This window comes from Gambusia affinis, linkage group LG12 (genome assembly GCF_019740435.1).
Source record: "Gambusia affinis linkage group LG12, SWU_Gaff_1.0, whole genome shotgun sequence".
Taxonomy (NCBI): domain Eukaryota; kingdom Metazoa; phylum Chordata; class Actinopteri; order Cyprinodontiformes; family Poeciliidae; genus Gambusia; species Gambusia affinis.
Genome location: NC_057879.1, coordinates 1,530,297 through 1,550,926, shown reverse-complemented (window position 1 = coordinate 1,550,926; position 20,630 = coordinate 1,530,297). Strand labels below are relative to the sequence as shown.

Below are 20,630 nucleotides of genomic sequence, written 5' to 3'. Positions count from 1 at the left end.
CTCAAAATTTTGTACTGCTTCCAGCTTCAAACAACCAGATTTACTGTTTCTCAGCATTTCCAAGTTATATTAAGCAAATTATGCTGAAATTTGATTGTGGTGCTGAAATTTCACAAACTGTCCATTGATTGTGGTGCTGAAATTTCTGAAATTAAAAAAAAGCTTAAAACTCAAAATTTTGAACTGGTTCCAGCTTCAAACAACCAGATTTACTGTTTCTCAGCATTTCCAAGTTATATTAAGCAAATTATGCTGAAATTTGATTGTGGTGCTGAAATTTCACAAACTGTCCATGTTTGGCTTCTCTCGCGGAGATAAAGCGTTTTGGTCACTAACAGTAAAAAAGCTTAAAACTCAAAATTTTGAACTGCTTCCAGCTTCAAACAACCAGATTTACTGTTTCTCAGCATTTCCAAGTTATATTAAGCAAATTATGCTGAAATTTGATTGTGGTGCTGAAATTTCACAAACTGTCCATTTTTGGCTTCTCTCGCTGAGATAAAGCGTTTTTGGTCACTAACAGTAAAAAAGCTTAAAACTCAAAATTTTGAACTGGTTCCAGCTTCAAACAACCAGATTTACTGTTTCTCAGCATTTCCAAGTTATATTAAGCAAATTATGCTGAAATTTGATTGTGGTGCTGAAATTTCACAAACTGTCCATTTTTGGCTTCTCTCGCTGAGATAAAGCGTTTTTGGTCACTAACAGTAAAAAAGCTTAAAACTGAAAATTTTGAACTGGTTCCAGCTTCAAACAACCAGATTTACTGTTTCTCAGCATTTCCAAGTTATATTAAGCAAATTATGCTGAAATTTGATGGTGGTGCTGAAATTTCACAAACTGTCCATTGATTGTGGTGCTGAAATTTCTGAAATTAAAAAAAGCTTAAAACTCAAAATTTTGAACTGGTTCCAGCTTCAAACAACCAGATTTACTGCTTCTCAGTATTTCCAAGTTATACTAAAGCAAATTATGCTGAAATTTGATTGTGGTGCTGAAATTTCACAAACTGTCCGTTTTTGGCTTCTCTCGCTGAGATAATGCGTTTTTGGTCACTAACAGTAAAAAAGCTTAAAACTCAAAATTTTGAACTGGTTCCAGATTCAAACAACCAGATTTACTGCTTCTCAGCATTTCCAAGTTATACTAAAGCAATTTATGCTGAAATTTGATTGTGGTGCTGAAATTTCACAAACTGTCCGTTTTTCACTTCTCTCGTTGATATAGTGTTTTTGGTCACTAACATTTAACACGCATGAAACTCAAAATTTTGACTTGCTTCCAGCTTCAAACAACCAGATTTACTGCTTCTCAGCATTTCCAAGTTATACTAAAGCAAATTATGCTGAAATTTCATTGTGGTGCTGAAATTTCACAAACTGTCCGTTTTGGATTCTCTAAGCTGAGATAAAGCGTTTTTGGTCACTAACATTTAACACGCATGAAACTCAAAATTTTGACTTGCTTCCAGCTTCAAACAACCAGATTTACTGCTTCTCAGCATTTCCAAGTTATACTAAAGCAATTTATGCTGAAATTTGATTGTGGTGCTGAAATTTCACAAACTGTCCGTTTTTCACTTCTCTCGTTGATATAGTGTTTTTGGTCACTAACATTTAACACGCATGAAACTCAAAATTTTGACTTGCTTCCAGCTTCAAACAACCAGATTTACTGCTTCTCAGCATTTCCAAGTTATACTAAAGCAAATTATGCTGAAATTTCATTGTGGTGCTGAAATTTCACAAACTGTCCGTTTTTGGCTTCTCTCGCTGAGATAAAGCGTTTTTGGTCACTAACATTTAACACGCATGAAACTCAAAATTTTGACTTGCTTCCAGCTTCAAACAACCAGATTTACTGCTTCTCAGCATTTCCAAGTTATACTAAAGCAAATTATGCTGAAATTTCATTGTGGTGCTGAAATTTCACAAACTGTCCGTTTTTGGCTTCTCTCGCTGAGATAAAGCGTTTTTGGTCACTAACAGTAAAAAAAGCTTAAAACTAAAAATTTTGACTTGGTTCCAGCTTCAAACAACCAGATTTACTGTTTCTCAGCATTTCCAAGTTATATTAAGCAAATTATGCTGAAATTTGATTGTGGTGCTGAAATATCACAAACTGTCCATAGATCGTGGTGCTGAAATGTCTGAAATTAAAAAAAGCTTAAAACTCAAAATTTTGAACTGGTTCCAGCTTCAAACAACCAGATTTACTGTTTCTCAGCATTTCCATGTTATATTAAGCAAATTATGCTGAAATTTGATTGTGGTGCTAAAATTTCACAAACTGTCCATTTTTGGCTTCTCTCGCTGAGATAAAGCGTTTTTGGTCACTAACAGTAAAAAAGCTTAAAACTCAAAATTTTGAACTGGTTCCAGCTTCAAACAACCAGATTTACTGCTTCCCAGCATTTCCAAGTTATGCTAAAGCAAATTATGCTGAAATTTGATTGTGGTGCTGAAATTTCACAAACTGTCCATTTTTGGCTTCTCTCGCTGAGATAAAGCGTTTTTGGTCACTAACAGTAAAAAAGCTTAAAACTCAAAATTTTGAACTGGTTCCAGATTCAAACAACCAGATTTACTGCTTCTCAGCATTTCCAAGTTATACTAAAGCAAATTATGCTGAAATTTGATTGTGGTGCTGAAATTTCACAAACTGTCCATTTTTGGCTTCTCTCGCTGAGAAAAAGCGTTTTTGGTCACTAACCGCAAAGAAGCTTAAAACTCAAAATTTTGAACAGGTTCCAGCTTCAAACAACCAGATTTACTGCTTCTCAGCATTTCCAAGTTATATTAAGCAAATTATGCTGAAATTTGATTGTGGTGCTGAAATTTCACAAACTGTCCATTTTTGGCTTCTCTCGCTGAGATAAAGATTTTTTTGTTCACTAACAGTAAAGAAGCTTAAAACTCAAAATTTTGAACTGGTTCCAGCTTCAAACAACCAGATTTACTGCTTCTCAGCATTTCCAAGTTATACTAAAACAAATTATGCTGAAATTTGATTGTGGTGCTGAAATTTCACAAACTGTCCATTGATCGTGGTGCTGAAATTTCTGAAATTAAAAAAAGCTTAAAACTCAAAATTTTGAACTGGTTCCAGCTTCAAACAACCATATATACTGTTTCTCAGCATTTCCAAGTTATATTAAGCAAATTATGCAGAAATTTGATTGTGGTGCTGAAATTTCACAAACTATCCGTTTTTGGCTTCTCTCGCTGAGATAAAGATTTTTTTGTTCACTAACAGTAAAGAAGCTTAAAACTCAAAATTTTGAACTGGTTCCAGCTTCAAACAACCAGATTTACTGCTTCTCAGAATTTCCAAGTTATACTAAAACAAATTATGCTGAAATTTGATTGTGGTGCTGAAATTTCACAAACTGTCCATTCTTTGCTTCTCTCGCTGAGATAAAGCGTTTTTGGTCACTAACAGTAAAAAAGCTTAAAACTCAAAATTGTGAACTGGTTCCAGCTTCAAACAACCAGATTTACTGTTTCTCAGCATTTCCAAGTTATATTAAGCAAATTATGCTGAAATTTGATTGTGGTGCTGAAATTTCACAAACTGTCCATTTTGGCTTCTCGCTGAGATAAAGCGTTTTGGTCACTAACAGTAAAAAGCTTAAAACTCAAAATTTTGAACTGGTTCCAGCTTCAAACAACCAGATTTACTGTTTCTCAGCATTTCCAAGTTATATTAAGCAAATTATGCTGAAATTTGATGGTGGTGCTGAAATTTCACAAACTGTCCATTGTTGGCTTCTCTGAGATAAAGCGTTTTGGTCACTAACAGTAAAAAGCTTAAAACTCAAAATTTTGAACTGGTTCCAGCTTCAAACAACCAGATTTACTGTTTCTCAGCATTTCCAAGTTATATTAAGCAAATTATGCTGAAATTTGATTGTGGTGCTGAAATTTCACAAACTGTCCATTTTTGGCTTCTCTCGCTGAGATAAAGCGTTTTTGGTCACTAACAGTAAAAAAGCTTAAAACTGAAAATTTTGAACTGGTTCCAGCTTCAAACAACCAGATTTACTGTTTCTCAGCATTTCCAAGTTATATTAAGCAAATTATGCTGAAATTTGATGGTGGTGCTGAAATTTCACAAACTGTCCATTGATCGTGGTGCTGAAATTTCTGAAATTAAAAAAAGCTTAAAACTCAAAATTTTGAACTGGTTCCAGCTTCAAACAACCAGATTTACTGCTTCTCAGCATTTCCAAGTTATACTAAAGCAAATTATGCTGAAATTTGATTGTGGTGCTGAAATTTCACAAACTGTCCGTTTTTGGCTTCTCTCGCTGAGATAATGCGTTTTTGGTCACTAACAGTAAAAAAGCTTAAAACTCAAAATTTTGAACTGGTTCCAGATTCAAACAACCAGATTTACTGCTTCTCAGCATTTCCAAGTTATACTAAAGCAATTTATGCTGAAATTTGATTGTGGTGCTGAAATTTCACAAACTGTCCGTTTTTCACTTCTCTCGTTGATATAGTGTTTTTGGTCACTAACATTTAACACGCATGAAACTCAAAATTTTGAACTGCTTCCAGCTTCAAACAACCAGATTTACTGCTTCTCAGCATTTCCAAGTTATACTAAAGCAAATTATGCTGAAATTTCATTGTGGTGCTGAAATTTCACAAACTATCCGTTTTTCACTTCTCTAAGCTGAGATAGTGTTTTTGGTCACTAACATTTAACACGCATGAAACTCAAAATTTTGACTTGCTTCCAGCTTCAAACAACCAGATTTACTGCTTCTCAGCATTTCCAAGTTATACTAAAGCAATTTATGCTGAAATTTGATTGTGGTGCTGAAATTTCACAAACTGTCCGTTTTGGCTTCTCTCGTTGAGATAAAGCGTTTTGGTCACTAACATTTAACACGCATGAAACTCAAAATTTTGAACTGCTTCCAGCTTCAAACAACCAGATTTACTGCTTCTCAGCATTTCCAAGTTATACTAAAGCAAATTATGCTGAAATTTCATTGTGGTGCTGAAATTTCACAAACTGTCCGTTTTTGGCTTCTCTCGCTGAGATAAAGCGTTTTTGGTCACTAACATTTAACACGCATGAAACTCAAAATTTTGACTTGCTTCCAGCTTCAAACAACCAGATTTACTGCTTCTCAGCATTTCCAAGTTATACTAAAGCAAATTATGCTGAAATTTCATTATGGTGCTGAAATTTCACAAACTGTCCGTTTTTGGCTTCTCTCGCTGAGATAAAGCGTTTTTGGTCACTAACATTTAACACGCATGAAACTCAAAATTTTGACTTGCTTCCAGCTTCAAACAACCAGATTTACTGCTTCTCAGCATTTCCAAGTTATACTAAAGCAAATTATGCTGAAATTTCATTGTGGTGCTGAAATTTCACAAACTGTCCGTTTTTGGCTTCTCTCGCTGAGATAAAGCGTTTTTGGTCACTAACAGTAAAAAAAGCTTAAAACTAAAAATTTTGACTTGGTTCCAGCTTCAAACAACCAGATTTACTGTTTCTCAGCATTTCCAAGTTATATTAAGCAAATTATGCTGAAATTTGATTGTGGTGCTGAAATATCACAAACTGTCCATAGATCGTGGTGCTGAAATGTCTGAAATTAAAAAAAGCTTAAAACTCAAAATTTTGAACTGGTTCCAGCTTCAAACAACCAGATTTACTGTTTCTCAGCATTTCCATGTTATATTAAGCAAATTATGCTGAAATTTGATTGTGGTGCTAAAATTTCACAAACTGTCCATTTTTGGCTTCTCTCGCTGAGATAAAGCGTTTTTGGTCACTAACAGTAAAAAAGCTTAAAACTCAAAATTTTGAACTGGTTCCAGCTTCAAACAACCAGATTTACTGCTTCCCAGCATTTCCAAGTTATGCTAAAGCAAATTATGCTGAAATTTGATTGTGGTGCTGAAATTTCACAAACTGTCCATTTTTGGCTTCTCTCGCTGAGATAAAGCGTTTTAGGTCACTAACAGTAAAAAAGCTTAAAACTCAAAATTTTGAACTGGTTCCAGATTCAAACAACCAGATTTACTGCTTCTCAGCATTTCCAAGTTATACTAAAGCAAATTATGCTGAAATTTGATTGTGGTGCTGAAATTTCACAAACTGTCCATTTTTGGCTTCTCTCGCTGAGAAAAAGCGTTTTTGGCCACTAACAGTAAAGAAGCTTAAAACTCAAAATTTTGAACAGGTTCCAGCTTCAAACAACCAGATTTACTGCTTCTCAGCATTTCCAAGTTATATTAAGCAAATTATGCTGAAATTTGATTGTGGTGCTGAAATTTCACAAACTGTCCATTTTGGCTTCTCGCTGAGATAAAGATTTTTTTGTTCACTAACAGTAAAGAAGCTTAAAACTCAAAATTTTGAACTGGTTCCAGCTTCAAACAACCAGATTTACTGCTTCTCAGCATTTCCAAGTTATACTAAAACAAATTATGCTGAAATTTGATTGTGGTGCTGAAATTTCACAAACTGTCCATTGATCGTGGTGCTGAAATTTCTGAAATTAAAAAAAGCTTAAAACTCAAAATTTTGAACTGGTTCCAGCTTCAAACAACCATATATACTGTTTCTCAGCATTTCCAAGTTATATTAAGCAAATTATGCAGAAATTTGATTGTGGTGCTGAAATTTCACAAACTATCCGTTTTTGGCTTCTCTCGCTGAGATAAAGATTTTTTTGTTCACTAACAGTAAAGAAGCTTAAAACTCAAAATTTTGAACTGGTTCCAGCTTCAAACAACCAGATTTACTGCTTCTCAGCATTTCCAAGTTATACTAAAACAAATTATGCTGAAATTTGATTGTGGTGCTGAAATTTCACAAACTGTCCATTCTTTGCTTCTCTCGCTGAGATAAAGCGTTTTTGGTCACTAACAGTAAAAAAGCTTAAAACTCAAAATTGTGAACTGGTTCCAGCTTCAAACAACCAGATTTACTGTTTCTCAGCATTTCCAAGTTATATTAAGCAAATTATGCTGAAATTTGATTGTGGTGCTGAAATTTCACAAACTGTCCATTTTTGGCTTCTCTCGCTGAGATAAAGCGTTTTTGGTCACTAACAGTAAAAAAGCTTAAAACTCAAAATTTTGAACTGGTTCCAGCTTCAAACAACCAGATTTACTGTTTCTCAGCATTTCCAAGTTATATTAAGCAAATTATGCTGAAATTTGATTGTGGTGCTGAAATTTCACAAACTGTCCATTTTTGGCTTCTCTCGCTGAGATAAAGCGTTTTTGGTCACTAACAGTAAAAAGCTTAAAACTCAAAATTTTGAACTGGTTCCAGCTTCAAACAACCAGATTTACTGTTTCTCAGCATTTCCAAGCTATATTAAGCAAATTATGCTGAAATTTGATTGTGGTGCTGAAATTTCACAAACTATCCGTTTTTGGCTTCTCTCGCTGAGATAAAGATTTTTTTGTTCACTAACAGTAAAGAAGCTTAAAACTCAAAATTTTGAACTGGTTCCAGCTTCAAACAACCAGATTTACTGCTTCTCAGCATTTCCAAGTTATACTAAAACAAATTATGCTGAAATTTGATTGTGGTGCTGAAATTTCACAAACTTCTCTCGCTGAGATAAAGCGTTTTTGGTCACTAACAGTAAAAAAGCTTAAAACTCAAAATTTTTAACCGGTTCCAGCTTCAAACAACCAGATTTACTGTTTCTCAGCATTTCCAAGTTATATTAAGCAAATTATGCAGAAATTTGATTGTGGTGCTGAAATTTCACAAACTGTCCATTGATCGTGGTGCTGAAATTTCTGAAATTAAAAAAAGCTTAAAACTCAAAATTTTGAACTGGTTCCAGCTTCAAACAACCAGATTTACTGTTTCTCAGCATTTCCAAGTTATATTAAGCAAAATATGCAGAAATTTGATTGTGGTGCTGAAATTTCACAAACTATCCGTTTTTGGCTTCTCTCGCTGAGATAAAGATTTTTTTGTTCACTAACAGTAAAGAAGCTTAAAACTCAAAATTTTGAACTGGTTCCAGCTTCAAACAACCAGATTTACTGCTTCTCAGCATTTCCAAGTTATACTAAAACAAATTATGCTGAAATTTGATTGTGGTGCTGAAATTTCACAAACTGTCCATTCTTTGCTTCTCTCGCTGAGATAAAGCGTTTTTGGTCACTAACAGTAAAGAAGCTTAAAACTCAAAATTTTGAACTGGTTCCAGCTTCAAACAACCAGATTTACTGTTTCTCAGCATTTCCAAGTTATATTAAGCAAATTATGCTGAAATTTGATTGTGGTGCTGAAATTTCACAAACTGTCCATTTTTGGCTTCTCTCGCTGAGATAAAGCGTTTTTGGTCACTAACAGTAAAAAAGCTTAAAACTCAAAATTTTGAACTGGTTCCAGCTTCAAACAACCAGATTTACTGTTTCTCAGCATTTCAAAGCTATATTAAGCAAATTATGCTGAAATTTGATTGTGGTGCTGAAATTTCACAAACTGTCCATTGATCGTGGTGCTGAAATTTCTGAAATTAAAAAAAGCTTAAAACTCAAAATTTTGAACTGGTTCCAGCTTCAAACAACCAGATTTACTGTTTCTCAGCATTTCCAAGTTATATTAAGCAAAATATGCAGAAATTTGATTGTGGTGCTGAAATTTCACAAACTATCCGTTTTTGGCTTCTCTCGCTGAGATAAAGATTTTTTTGTTCACTAACAGTAAAGAAGCTTAAAACTCAAAATTTTGAACTGGTTCCAGCTTCAAACAACCAGATTTACTGCTTCTCAGCATTTCCAAGTTATACTAAAACAAATTATGCTGAAATTTGATTGTGGTGCTGAAATTTCACAAACTGTCCATTTTTGGCTTCTCTCGCTGAGATAAAGCGTTTTTGGTCACTAACAGTAAAAAAGCTTAAAACTCAAAATTTTTAACCGGTTCCAGCTTCAAACAACCAGATTTACTGTTTCTCAGCATTTCCAAGTTATATTAAGCAAATTATGCTGAAATTTGATTGTGGTGCTGAAATTTCACAAACTGTCCATTTTTGGCGTCTCTCGCTGAGATAAAGCATTTTTGGTCACTAACAGTAAAAAAGCTTAAAACTCAAAATTTTGAACTGGTTCCAGCTTCAAACAACCAGATTTACTGTTTCTCAGCATTTCCAAGCTATATTAAGCAAATTATGCTGAAATTTGATTGTGGTGCTGAAATTTCACAAACTGTCCATTGATCGTGGTGCTGAAATTTCTGAAATTAAAAATAGCTTAAAACTCAAAATTTTGAACTGGTTCCAGCTTCAAACAACCAGATTTACTGTTTCTCAGCATTTCCAAGTTATATTAAGCAAATTATGCAGAAATTTGATTGTGGTGCTGAAATTTCACAAACTATCCGTTTTTGGCTTGTCTCGCTGAGATAAAGATTTTTTTGTTCACTAACAGTAAAGAAGCTTAAAACTCAAAATTTTGAACTGGTTCCAGCTTCAAACAACCAAATTTACTGCTTCTCAGCATTTACAAGTTATACTAAAACAAATTATGCTGAAATTTGATTGTGGTGCTGAAATTTCACAAACTGTCCATTTTTGGCTTCTCTCGCTGAGATAAAGCGTTTTTGGTCACTAACAGTAAAGAAGCTTAAAACTCAAAATTGTGAACTGGTTCCAGCTTCAAACAACCAGATTTACTGTTTCTCAGCATTTCCAAGTTATATTAAGCAAATTATGCTGAAATTTGATTGTGGTGCTGAAATTTCACAAACTGTCCATTTTTGGCTTCTCTCGCTGAGATAAAGCGTTTTTGGTCACTAACTGTAAAAAAGCTTAAAACTCAAAATTTTGAACTGGTTCCAGCTTCAAACAACCAGATTTACTGTTTCTCAGCATTTCCAAGTTATATTAAGCAAATTATGCTGAAATTTGATTGTGGTGCTGAAATTTCACAAACTGTCCATTTTTGGCTTCTCTCGCTGAGATAAAGCGTTTTTGGTCACTAGCAGTAAAAAAGCTTAAAACTCAAAATTTTGAACTTGTTCCAGCTTCAAACAACCAGATTTACTGTTTCTCAGCATTTCCAAGTTATATTAAGCAAATTATGCTGAAATTTGATTGTGGTGCTGAAATTTCACAAACTGTCCATTTTTGGCTTCTCTCGCTGAGATAAAGCGTTTTTGGTCACTAACAGTAAAAAAGCTTAAAACTAAAAATTGTGAACTGGTTCCAGCTTCAAAGAACCAGATTTACTGCTTCTCAGCATTTCCAAGTTATACTAAAGTAAATTATGCTGAAATTTGATTGTGGTGCTGAAATTTCACAAACTGTACGTTTTTGGCTTCTCTCGCTGAGGTAATGCGTTTTTGGTCACTAACAGTAAAGAAGCTTAAAACTCAAAATTTTGAACTGGTTCCAGCTTCAAACAACCAGATTTACTGTTTCTCAGCATTTCCAAGTTATATTAAGCAAATTATGCTGAAATTTGATTGTGGTGCTGAAATTTCACAAACTGTCCATTGATCGTGGTGCTGAAATTTCTGAAATTAAAAAAAGCTTAAAACTCAAAATTTTGAACTGGTTCCAGCTTCAAACAACCAGATTTACTGCTTCTCAGCATTTCCAAGTTATACTAAAGCAAATTATGCTGAAATTTGATTGTGGTGCTGAAATTTCACAAACTGTCCATTTTTGGCTTCTCTCGCTGAGAAAAAGCGTTTTTGGTCACTAACCGCAAAGAAGCTTAAAACTCAAAATTTTGACCTGGTTCCAGCTTCAGACAATCAGTTTTACTGCTTCTCAGCATTTCCAAGTTATACTAAAGCAAATTATGCTGAAATTTGATTGTGGTGCTGAAATTTCACAAACTTTCCATTTTTGGCTTCTCCCGCTGAGATAAAGCGTTTTTGGTCACTAACAGTAAAAAAGCTTAAAACTCAAAATTTTGAACTGGTTCCAGCTTCAAACAACCAGATTTACTGCTTCTCAGCATTTCCAAGTTATACTAAAGCAAATTATGCTGAAATTTGATTGTGGTGCTGAAATTTCACAAACTGTCCATTTTTGGCTTCTCTCGCTGAGATAAAGCGTTTTTGGTCACTAACAGTAAAAAAGCTTAAAACTCAAAATTTTGAACTGGTTCCAGCTTCAAACAACCAGATTTACTGCTTCTCAGCATTTCCAAGTTATACTAAAACAAATTATGCTGAAATTTGATTGTGGTGCTGAAATTTCACAAACTGTCCGTTTTTCACTTCTCTCGTTGATATAGTGTTTTTGGTCACTAACATTTAACACGCATGAAACTCAAAATTTTGACTTGCTTCCAGCTTCAAACAACCAGATTTACTGCTTCTCAGCATTTCCAAGTTATACTAAAGCAAATTATGCTGAAATTTCATTGTGGTGCTGAAATTTCACAAACTGTCCGTTTTTGGCTTCTCTCGCTGAGATAATGCGTTTTTGGTCACTAACAGTAAAAAAGCTTAAAACTCAAAATTTTGAACTGGTTCCAGATTCAAACAACCAGATTTACTGCTTCTCAGCATTTCCAAGTTATACTAAAGCAAATTATGCTGAAATTTGATTGTGGTGCTGAAATTTCACAAACTGTCCGTTTTTCACTTCTCTCGTTGATATAGTGTTTTTGGTCACTAACATTTAACACGCATGAAACTCAAAATTTTGACTTGCTTCCAGCTTCAAACAACCAGATTTACTGCTTCTCAGCATTTCCAAGTTATACTAAAGCAAATTATGCTGAAATTTCATTGTGGTGCTGAAATTTCACAAACTGTCCGTTTTTGGCTTCTCTGAGATAAAGCGTTTTTCACTAACATTTAACACGCATGAAACTCAAAATTTTGACTTGCTTCCAGCTTCAAACAACCAGATTTACTGCTTCTCAGCATTTCCAAGTTATACTAAAGCAAATTATGCTGAAATTTCATTGTGGTGCTGAAATTTCACAAACTGTCCGTTTTTGGATTCTCTCGCTGAGATAAAGCGTTTTTGGTCACTAACAGTAAAAAAAGCTTAAAACTCAAAATTTTGACTTGGTTCCAGCTTCAAACAACCAGATCTACTGCTTCTCAGCATTTCCAAATTGTACTAAAGCAAATTATACTGAAATTTGATTGTGATGCTGAAATTTCACTTACTGTCCGTTTTTCACTTCTCTCGTTGATATAGTGTTTTTAGTATGGAAGCCCATTTCCGCCATGAAAAAAAAAAAGACCAACAGGAAGTCATAATTTCGACATTCAAAGTCATAATTATGAGATTCAAAGTCATAATTTCGACTTTCAAAGTCATAATTATGAGATTCAAAGTCATAATTTCGACTTTCAAAGTCATAATTATGAGATTCAAAGTCATAATTTCGACTTTTAAAGTCATAATTTCGACTTTTAAAGTCATAATTATGAGATTCAAAGTCATAATTTCGACTTTCAAAGTCATAATTTCGACTTTTAAAGTCATAATTATGAGATTCAAAGTCATAATTTCGACTTTTAAAGTCATAATTTCGACTTTTAAAGTCATAATTATGAGATTCAAAGTCATAATTATGAGATTCAAAGTCATAATTTCGACTTTCAAAGTCATAATTATGAGATTCAAAGTCATAATTTCGACTTTCAAAGTCATAATTTCGACTTTTAAAGTCATAATTATGAGATTCAAAGTCATAATTTCGACTTTTAAAGTCATAATTTTGACTTTTAAAGTCATAATTTCGACTTTTCCGCCATTAAAAAAAAAAAAAAAAAGACCAACAGGAAGTCATAATTTCGACTTTCAAAGTCATAATTACGAGATACCGGAGCAGTTGGAGACAAGCCTCCTTAGAATAAGAGCGTGCTCCAGCTCCCAGTTAAATATGATCCTAAATTCAAGGTCCAACCTTTGCTACTGCGTTAAGAATCAGTAAAAGGTAGGTTCGCCTTTTTTGATTTTGTTTAGATTCCTTCGTTTTGATTGCTTTTTGATCGTGTGGTGTTATGTACATCGTTCGTTGTTTGAGCAACATGAGCTAGCTGCAGGTTAACCGTCAAACGTGCTAACTTTGTTATAGCATATTTAACAGGGTTTTTTTTGAGTGCGATAAGAAGTTTGTACTCCAAAAATTCAATAAGTTAATATGTATAATTATTTTGTGGCATAAATACAAGCAATAGCTAGTAGGTTAAAACAAGCTCCACAGCTCGTTTTATGCACGTTTTGTTATGCATAATGTGATTCACTATCTTTCCCGTTAAATTGTTTTTGTCAATACATAGACAAGAGTAAAATATGGAAGTACAATATGCATCAGTTTTCAAACTGTTTTCTTAGCAGTTTCATGTACACTTATGCTAATGCTGGAGATCTACAGCTTTACATTGACAATATTTATAAAAGCAATTCAAAATAAGAAAAATTGAAAAACAAGGAACTTAAAAAATCCCCAAAACAGGCAGGCCCTGTTGAAAATTTTAACTCCTCAACTTTACTCAACTTTCAGGATACCTACAAAAGAGACAGAGGAGGTTCCTTTGACCTGAACCTAAACCTAAACAGAGGTAAGTTGCAAGTCTTGTGAAAATCCAATTTATCATATTATCTGTTTAAATGAAAGTAATTAAGATCAAAACTGAAATCATTCTGATGATGTTCATGCACTTGAATCTTTTATAAAGATGGGAATTTCATTTTGAGAATTGTTCAACCATTGAAATATTTTAGGGGAAAAATGTAAACAGAACTTTCAGACCTAAGCTCTACACTTTGCCATTTAGTTGTGGAGACACTGGTAGATTTTTCTTTATTACTTTTATGTAGTTTCTTTATGTATTGGTTTATTATTGCAGATCTGTACAGCTGTTTTGTTGTCTATTGTCTTTATTTTAGCAGGAGCTTGAGTCTAAAATACAGTTTCTATCTGTGTTGTAGGGTTGGACAATAAATCAGTTATATGTATCACGATACACACGTGATCAATATCAATAGATAGTAAGTCTGACAGAATATTCTATAGAATATTCTCTGAACTCTGATCCAGAACCACATACCATTCTGGAGGATGTAGGCACAGTCAAGGCTTCTCAACCTCTCAAGGCTAGCTCATCTAGGTTGATGGCATCATTTAGCTCACTGGTGAACTAGCAACAAGCTGTTGAGTAACTTGCGGAGCAGCAGTTTAATGTTTCACCACTGTGCCTCATAAATGTTTTTAAAAAACATTATGGTGTGAAAGCTGTGGATAAAATGGGAAAGGTCACATCACCAGTTTGGTAGTATTTCAGATATAAAAAATAAAAAATTATATAAAATAAAAAAAAATGGTTGTATCGTGAAATGTTTTTCAGTAATATCATTCAACCCTATTCTCATGTTCATAATAAATTTTTTGCAAAGTTATGTTTTATTAGACATTATTCACTAGTTATTGTGTGTAATTGTCACAGGATGGATGAGATATATGACTTCTTAAAATCACGGGATGTTTCAGAGGAAGTCATACAACGACTGCAAAAGGATAAGGTAGCTAGCTTGCTAAGGAAATCAGTACATTTAGAAGTTATCATACAACACTATTATAGAGACATGGTGAAGACAGATCAGTTTTATCATGTGGCTGATTTTACTGGGTTTTTCCCCTCATTTTTATAGGTTAAATAACTGTTTTAACTTTTGTTTTCTAGATTGACTCCAGTGTCCTTCTGCTCATGACAGATGAGCAGCTTAAGGAGTATCTCCCATCTTATGGTGACCGACTGGCACTTCTCGGATATTGCAGACGAAGGGAAAATGATCCTGCTGGCCGGAAATCAAAACTTTTTGACAGATTGAGAGTCAAGATTTCAAGGAACACAGGCAACAATCAAAAGCAGATCTCAGAAAATGTTAGCATCAGAAATGCTCAAAAAACTGTTCGAAAAGTTGAGATAGGATGGATGAATTCTCAAGATGGGAATTTTTTTCAAGTTCGGACAAAGAAAGGTGGTGGAACAAGAAAAATTGATGTGTCAAAGGAATGTAGAAAAAATGACTTAATTGAAAAGGCAGTGGGTTTGTTTTTTCCATCTCAAAGAAATTCACATGGAAGAATTACAGATTTTGAGGTTGACATGACAGATTTCCAGGAACATTCACTTGATGAACATATTACAGTTGGAGAACTTTATGAGCAGACAAAACTACCTGTTTTGCGTTTTTACCTAACAACCAAAAAGAAGGACACTGGCAGCAACTCAGAACCAGACAACCCCAGTGGAAATGACCAAGACACTTTAAGGTTTTCTACTCACTCTCAAGTTTGCACACCACTGACTCAATCCAAAGCACCAGACAGCATTGATGCCATATATGTTGGAACCAGCAGTGTCCTGACAAACAGCAGCAGTGATAATGTTTACCTAGTTTACTCTACTGATGACATGGGTGATTTGTCCAATGTCCAAGAGCTAGATGCAGGAATCAATGGGGACATTTTAGAAGACAGTGGCACTGTTACCTTTTTCACAGGACACATTTCTGACACAGATAGTCTCAGTCTTGATGACACCCTTCCTCTGTCTCCACAGCCATCTACTCCAGTGCTTTCTTCTTCACAATTTGATTCTTTGAACGAGCCAATTGTTCAGAGAGAAGGGATTAAGAAAATCCTTGTTCTTCACCGTGGCCAGATCCTGAAAGAACTAATTTCACATTTTTGTGATCCAGGTGTCACTCAGGAGGACATATGTATTCAAGTGGTGCTCCCTGATGGAAGGCAAGAAAAGGCTGTTGATGATGGAGGAGTTTTGAGGGATGTCCTCTCAGAATTTTGGCAGGACTTTTATGAACAGTGCACAATGGGCAATAACTTTAAGGTGCCCTACTTGCGTCATGATTTTGGACAGCAACAATGGGAAAGCATTGGCCGAATTATTGCCTTTGGCTGGCAAAAACAGAAGTACCTGCCTATAAAACTTGCTCCAGTAATACTGGAACAAGCAGTTCTTGGTTCTATAAAGAGTCCTCTTGTTGATAGCTTCTTAAGGTATGTTACAGAGTACGATCGGATGGTGTTTGAATCTTGTCTTTCAGATTTTCAGAGTGTTGACAAAGAAGAGCTTCTGGAAATCATGGATATCCATAACTGTCGAAGAGTACCAACAGCTGATAACATAGAGCTACTACTTGAGGAGCTTGCCCACAAAAAGCTCATTCAGGAACCTGCCTTTGTTATTGAGCAGTGGAGCACTGTCCTTTCCCCGCTGAGGTCAGAGATGGAAAGTATTACAGCTGCATATGAAAATCTCCAGCCAACATTAAGAAAGGTTATACATTCAATTGTATATCCTGCAGTCATGAATGAACTGCAGAAAAACATCAGCAGATATTTAAGTTCTTATCTCAGAGAATCAGACTCACAACACCTGTCACTTTTTCTGCGGTTCTGCACAGGATCTGATTTGTTTCTTCAAAAAACTATCAGTGTTAGCTTCACTCAACTTCAAGGTATTCAGAGACGGCCAGTTGCCCACACATGCGGTTGCTACCTAGAGTTGCCAGTTAATTATGATAACTATCCAGAGTTTCGACACGAAATAAACAAGGTCCTAGAAAGTAGTGTATGGGTGATGGATATAGTCTAACAGACTTCAGCTGAAGAACATGTGAGTTTAAGGAATTTTTGGTAACACCTTATTTGAAGGGGTGTGCATAAGACTGGCATGACACTGTCATAAACATGACAATATCTGTCATGAACATGAGGGAGTCTTTATGAATGTTTATGACAGTTGTCATGAAGTGTCATTTGGTAAATAATGCCACTTTTAATGCAAAGTTGCTCTAAAAGTTGCATTAAAAGTCCATTAAAAGTGCCAACTTTGCATGATTTTGTGAATTATGATAATTTAATGCAAAGTTGGCACCTTTGATGGACTTTCAATGCAACTTTTAGAGCAACTTTTACGATAAAAGTGGCATATTTTACCGAATGACACTTCATGACAACTGTCATAAACATTCGACTTCATGTTCATGACAGATGTTATGTCATGTTTATGACAGTGTCATGCCAGTCTTATGCACACCCTTTCAAATAAAGTGTTACCAAATCTTTTTGTATTAAACTTTCAAAGTTTAGCATTATCTTAAGTTTTTTAGCTCATCTTAACTCCACAGAGTTTCTACTTTTTGCAATTTATTTTTCTCTTATAACACCTGCAATGTCATAGTAGGCACTCCACTACTAGTGTTTTTTTGGGGGTTTTCTGTTAAAGTACTCCAAAATTAAAGTTTAAAGCATAAATTTGAGTTGGCAGTAAAATGTATTTTCTCAATATTTTGGGTTTATTAAATTTAAATATTTTATATTGTTACTAGATTTTTTTTTTTCTTTTAATTTTAGTTGTGCCTGCAAAAGCTGGTTTGTTCCACAATTAAAAATACAATATGGCATGGCGCTTGTAAACAAGCTCTTAGTAGCATAAATAATTTATGAATAATTTCTGATGTTTTGTTTCTTATATTAGTCACATAATTTAAATGTTCAGTGGATGAACATGTTGCTACTCTGTTTGAATGCAGTTCTGGAAGAAATGGAGTAAAGTGTTTCATTTACCCTTATTCCTCAAAAATTTTCTTTTGTTTACTCAGCATTTTATGTATATATTTTTTTTAAGTGAACATAACCTTAAAATATTTTCAATAACAGATTGGTGCCATTGCAATAGCTCAATATCAGATTTAACCAGAAAATAACTAAAAAAGAACACTTTTCTTTCTTTTTTTTTTACACCTTGAAGCATTGTCATTATCTTAAAGAATTATTTTAAAACATTCAAAGGCTTCTCTAATAGCTAAATAGAGACTTTAATTTTGAAGTTCAATAAAGTGCCTTTTCCAGTTTATATGTGTGATTTATTTGGGGTGGGGAAAGCTTTAAATCAGCATTGTGTTGCACACCTGAAAAATAATGATGTTTCTACAGCAGTTCTCAATTCATTTATTTCCTGTTTAATAATCAGCATAATGTTCAAACTGTAATGCAATGATATTGATAATAAAGGGAAAATATCAAAGCCAAAAATCATCTGTCCAATGCATCAATATATTTTTCTAATGTCAGACTTATTTTATCAGCTCAGCATGATTTATCTTATTTTAGTGTCTCTTCTTGCTTAGTTACAGAGCTTGTGAATGGCTTTGACCCATCTTTATACTGGTGCAACAATGTGTTGAAGCAAATGCTGCCACTCTCAGAATGTCATCAAATATCTACTGAAGTCCAAATTAGGGACGAGGTAGCAAACTGTCAACGCAACAAAATGTTTTTACATTTATCAATGCAGCTCCAAATCTCTGGTAATCAGCTGTCTGAGTCTTATGTATAGATCAGTTGTTGCAAATACATCATCTGTGACATTCAGGTTATGCTCTGAAATCAGGTCCACGCAGATACTGAAGACATCTTCATCGCATGGAAAGTCTTTGAAAACACAGTTTTCCAAGCAGGCTTCAACCCTGTTCAGATCAATGCTGTGTAGATAGTCTCTGGTTCCATACACTTCAGGTACTGTGTACATCATGAATGGTCGCCCATGAGGACTTTGTGAATTGTGTGTTGGACGTATCCTGTGGTGGTTCCAAGCTGAAACAACTTCATTTAGTTCTTTCTAGAAGAAAACAAAAACCAGACTAAACTCATAGCTTTGAAATAAACATTCAAAAGTAAAACGGAAGTGTAAATCTAGCATGACTGTTATTTATCCAAAAACAGGGAAGTTTAAATCAAGCAACTACCCAAACATGCAATCTGTGCAATATTTAAGATATGCTATTAATTTAGTATCATACTCAGAAAATAAATTTTTGCACATTATAACCACTTTATAGCAATCATAAATATGTTCAATAGGTGAGAAGACAGAGCAGCTCAAATCAAGCTCACCTGTATTATGTGGAGAAAACAGAACTGGATCAAGGCTTTGTCCAAGAAGTTATCCGAGAAGTGTCCATCTGCTTTCAGTTTGTCAAAGAGGTCCATCCAGAACTGGATACATTCACTTCGCAGGGTCAACCACCATCTTTCAATCCGCTTGGACCAAATATTACATTATCACTTTGAGGTTGATCTTCTGTAAGATGCAAATATCTTTGCATGTCAGCTGCATTAACATTTTCTGTCCCTAAATCCACTCTAAGTCTTTCAGGACAACCCTCAGTTTTAATCACTGCATCCATGAAGTATCCAGCAATGACTCTTGGATCGTTATTTGTTTTGTAGGCCTCAATCAATCAATCAATCAATCAAACTTTATTTGTATAGCACATTTCAGCAGCAAGGCATTTCAAAGTGCTTTACATCAAATCAAACACAAAAACACAATGCAACATAGAATCAACAATAAAAACAGAACATCAAGTCAGGTTCCGTCAATAAATTTGCAATTGATTAGGTTTCAAATAAAACTTTAAACAAGTGGGTTTTTAGTTGAGATTTAAAGCAAGTCAGTGTTTCAGCTGTTTTACAGTTTTCTGGAAGTTTGTTCCAGATTTTTGGTGCATAGATGCTAAATGCTGCTTCTCCTCGTTTGGTTCTGGTTCTGGGGCTGCAGAGCAGAACCAGAACCAGAAGACCTGAGAGGTTCTGGAAGGTTGATACAACAGCAGCAAATCTTTAATGTATTGTGGTGCTAAACCATTCAGTGATTTATAAACTAACAACAGTATTTTAAACTCTATTCTTTGAGCTACAGTGGAGAGACTTTAAAACTGGTGTTATGTGCTCTATCTTCCTGGTTTTAGTGAGAACGCGAGCAGCAGCATTCTGGATCAGCTGCAGCTGTTTGATTGATTTGTTGGACAGACCTGTGAAGACGCCGTTACAATAATCAATACGACTGAAGATAAACGCATGGATGAGTTTCTCTAGATCTGGCTGAGACATTAGTCCTTTAATCCTAGAAATGTTCTTCAGGTGATAGAAGGCCAACTTTGTAACTGTCTTTATGTGGCTCTGAAGGTTCAGGTCAGAGTCCATCACTACCCCCAGGTTTCTGGCCTGATCGCTGATTTTTAGTTGTAATAACTGAAGCTGTGCACTGACTCTAGATCGTTCCTCTTTAGGTCCAAAAATAATAACTTCAGTTTTGTTTTTGTTCAGCTGGAGGAAGTTTTGGCACATCCACACAGTTATCTGTTCTAAGCATCTGTTCAGTGATTGGATGGGTTCTGAATCACCTGGTGACATCGTAATGTAGAGCTGTCTGCATAGTTATGGTAGCTATTATTTCCTGTAATAACCTGAGCTGGTGGGAGCATATAGATATTGAATAAGAGGGGTCCTAGGATTGAACCTTGGGGGTACCCCACATGTGACCTTTGACCTCTTTGATGAGAAGTTTCCAATTGTCCAATATTCCAATAGTAAATCCGTCTCCTCAGTCGATTTCTTGACCTTAGGTCTACTCCTTCACCATCTAGTAAGCATAAAAGGACTCGAACTGTTTCCCTGTCTGTAACAATACCATTCATCCAGCATTTTTGGTGCATCCATCGATATCCGTGACATTGTCCAGAGGTTTCAAGTTGCTGACGAATGAAAGCTGCCACTACACTCACATCAGTTTTGTTCTTTCGGCGCCAAAGTTTATTCTTATTAAGAATCCTTTCT

The 20,630-nt window shown here is 34.9% G+C and overlaps 1 long non-coding RNA gene across 1 annotated transcript; it reads left to right on the top strand.

The window, feature by feature from the left end:
* Positions 1-12,816: 12,816 nt before the first annotated feature.
* LOC122841504 lies at positions 12,817-15,024 on the top strand. Its single transcript, XR_006372398.1, has 4 exons — positions 12,817-12,914; positions 13,485-13,542; positions 14,428-14,503; positions 14,665-15,024. It is a non-coding gene; the product is annotated as an uncharacterized LOC122841504 (long non-coding RNA).
* Positions 15,025-20,630: the final 5,606 nt, after the last annotated feature.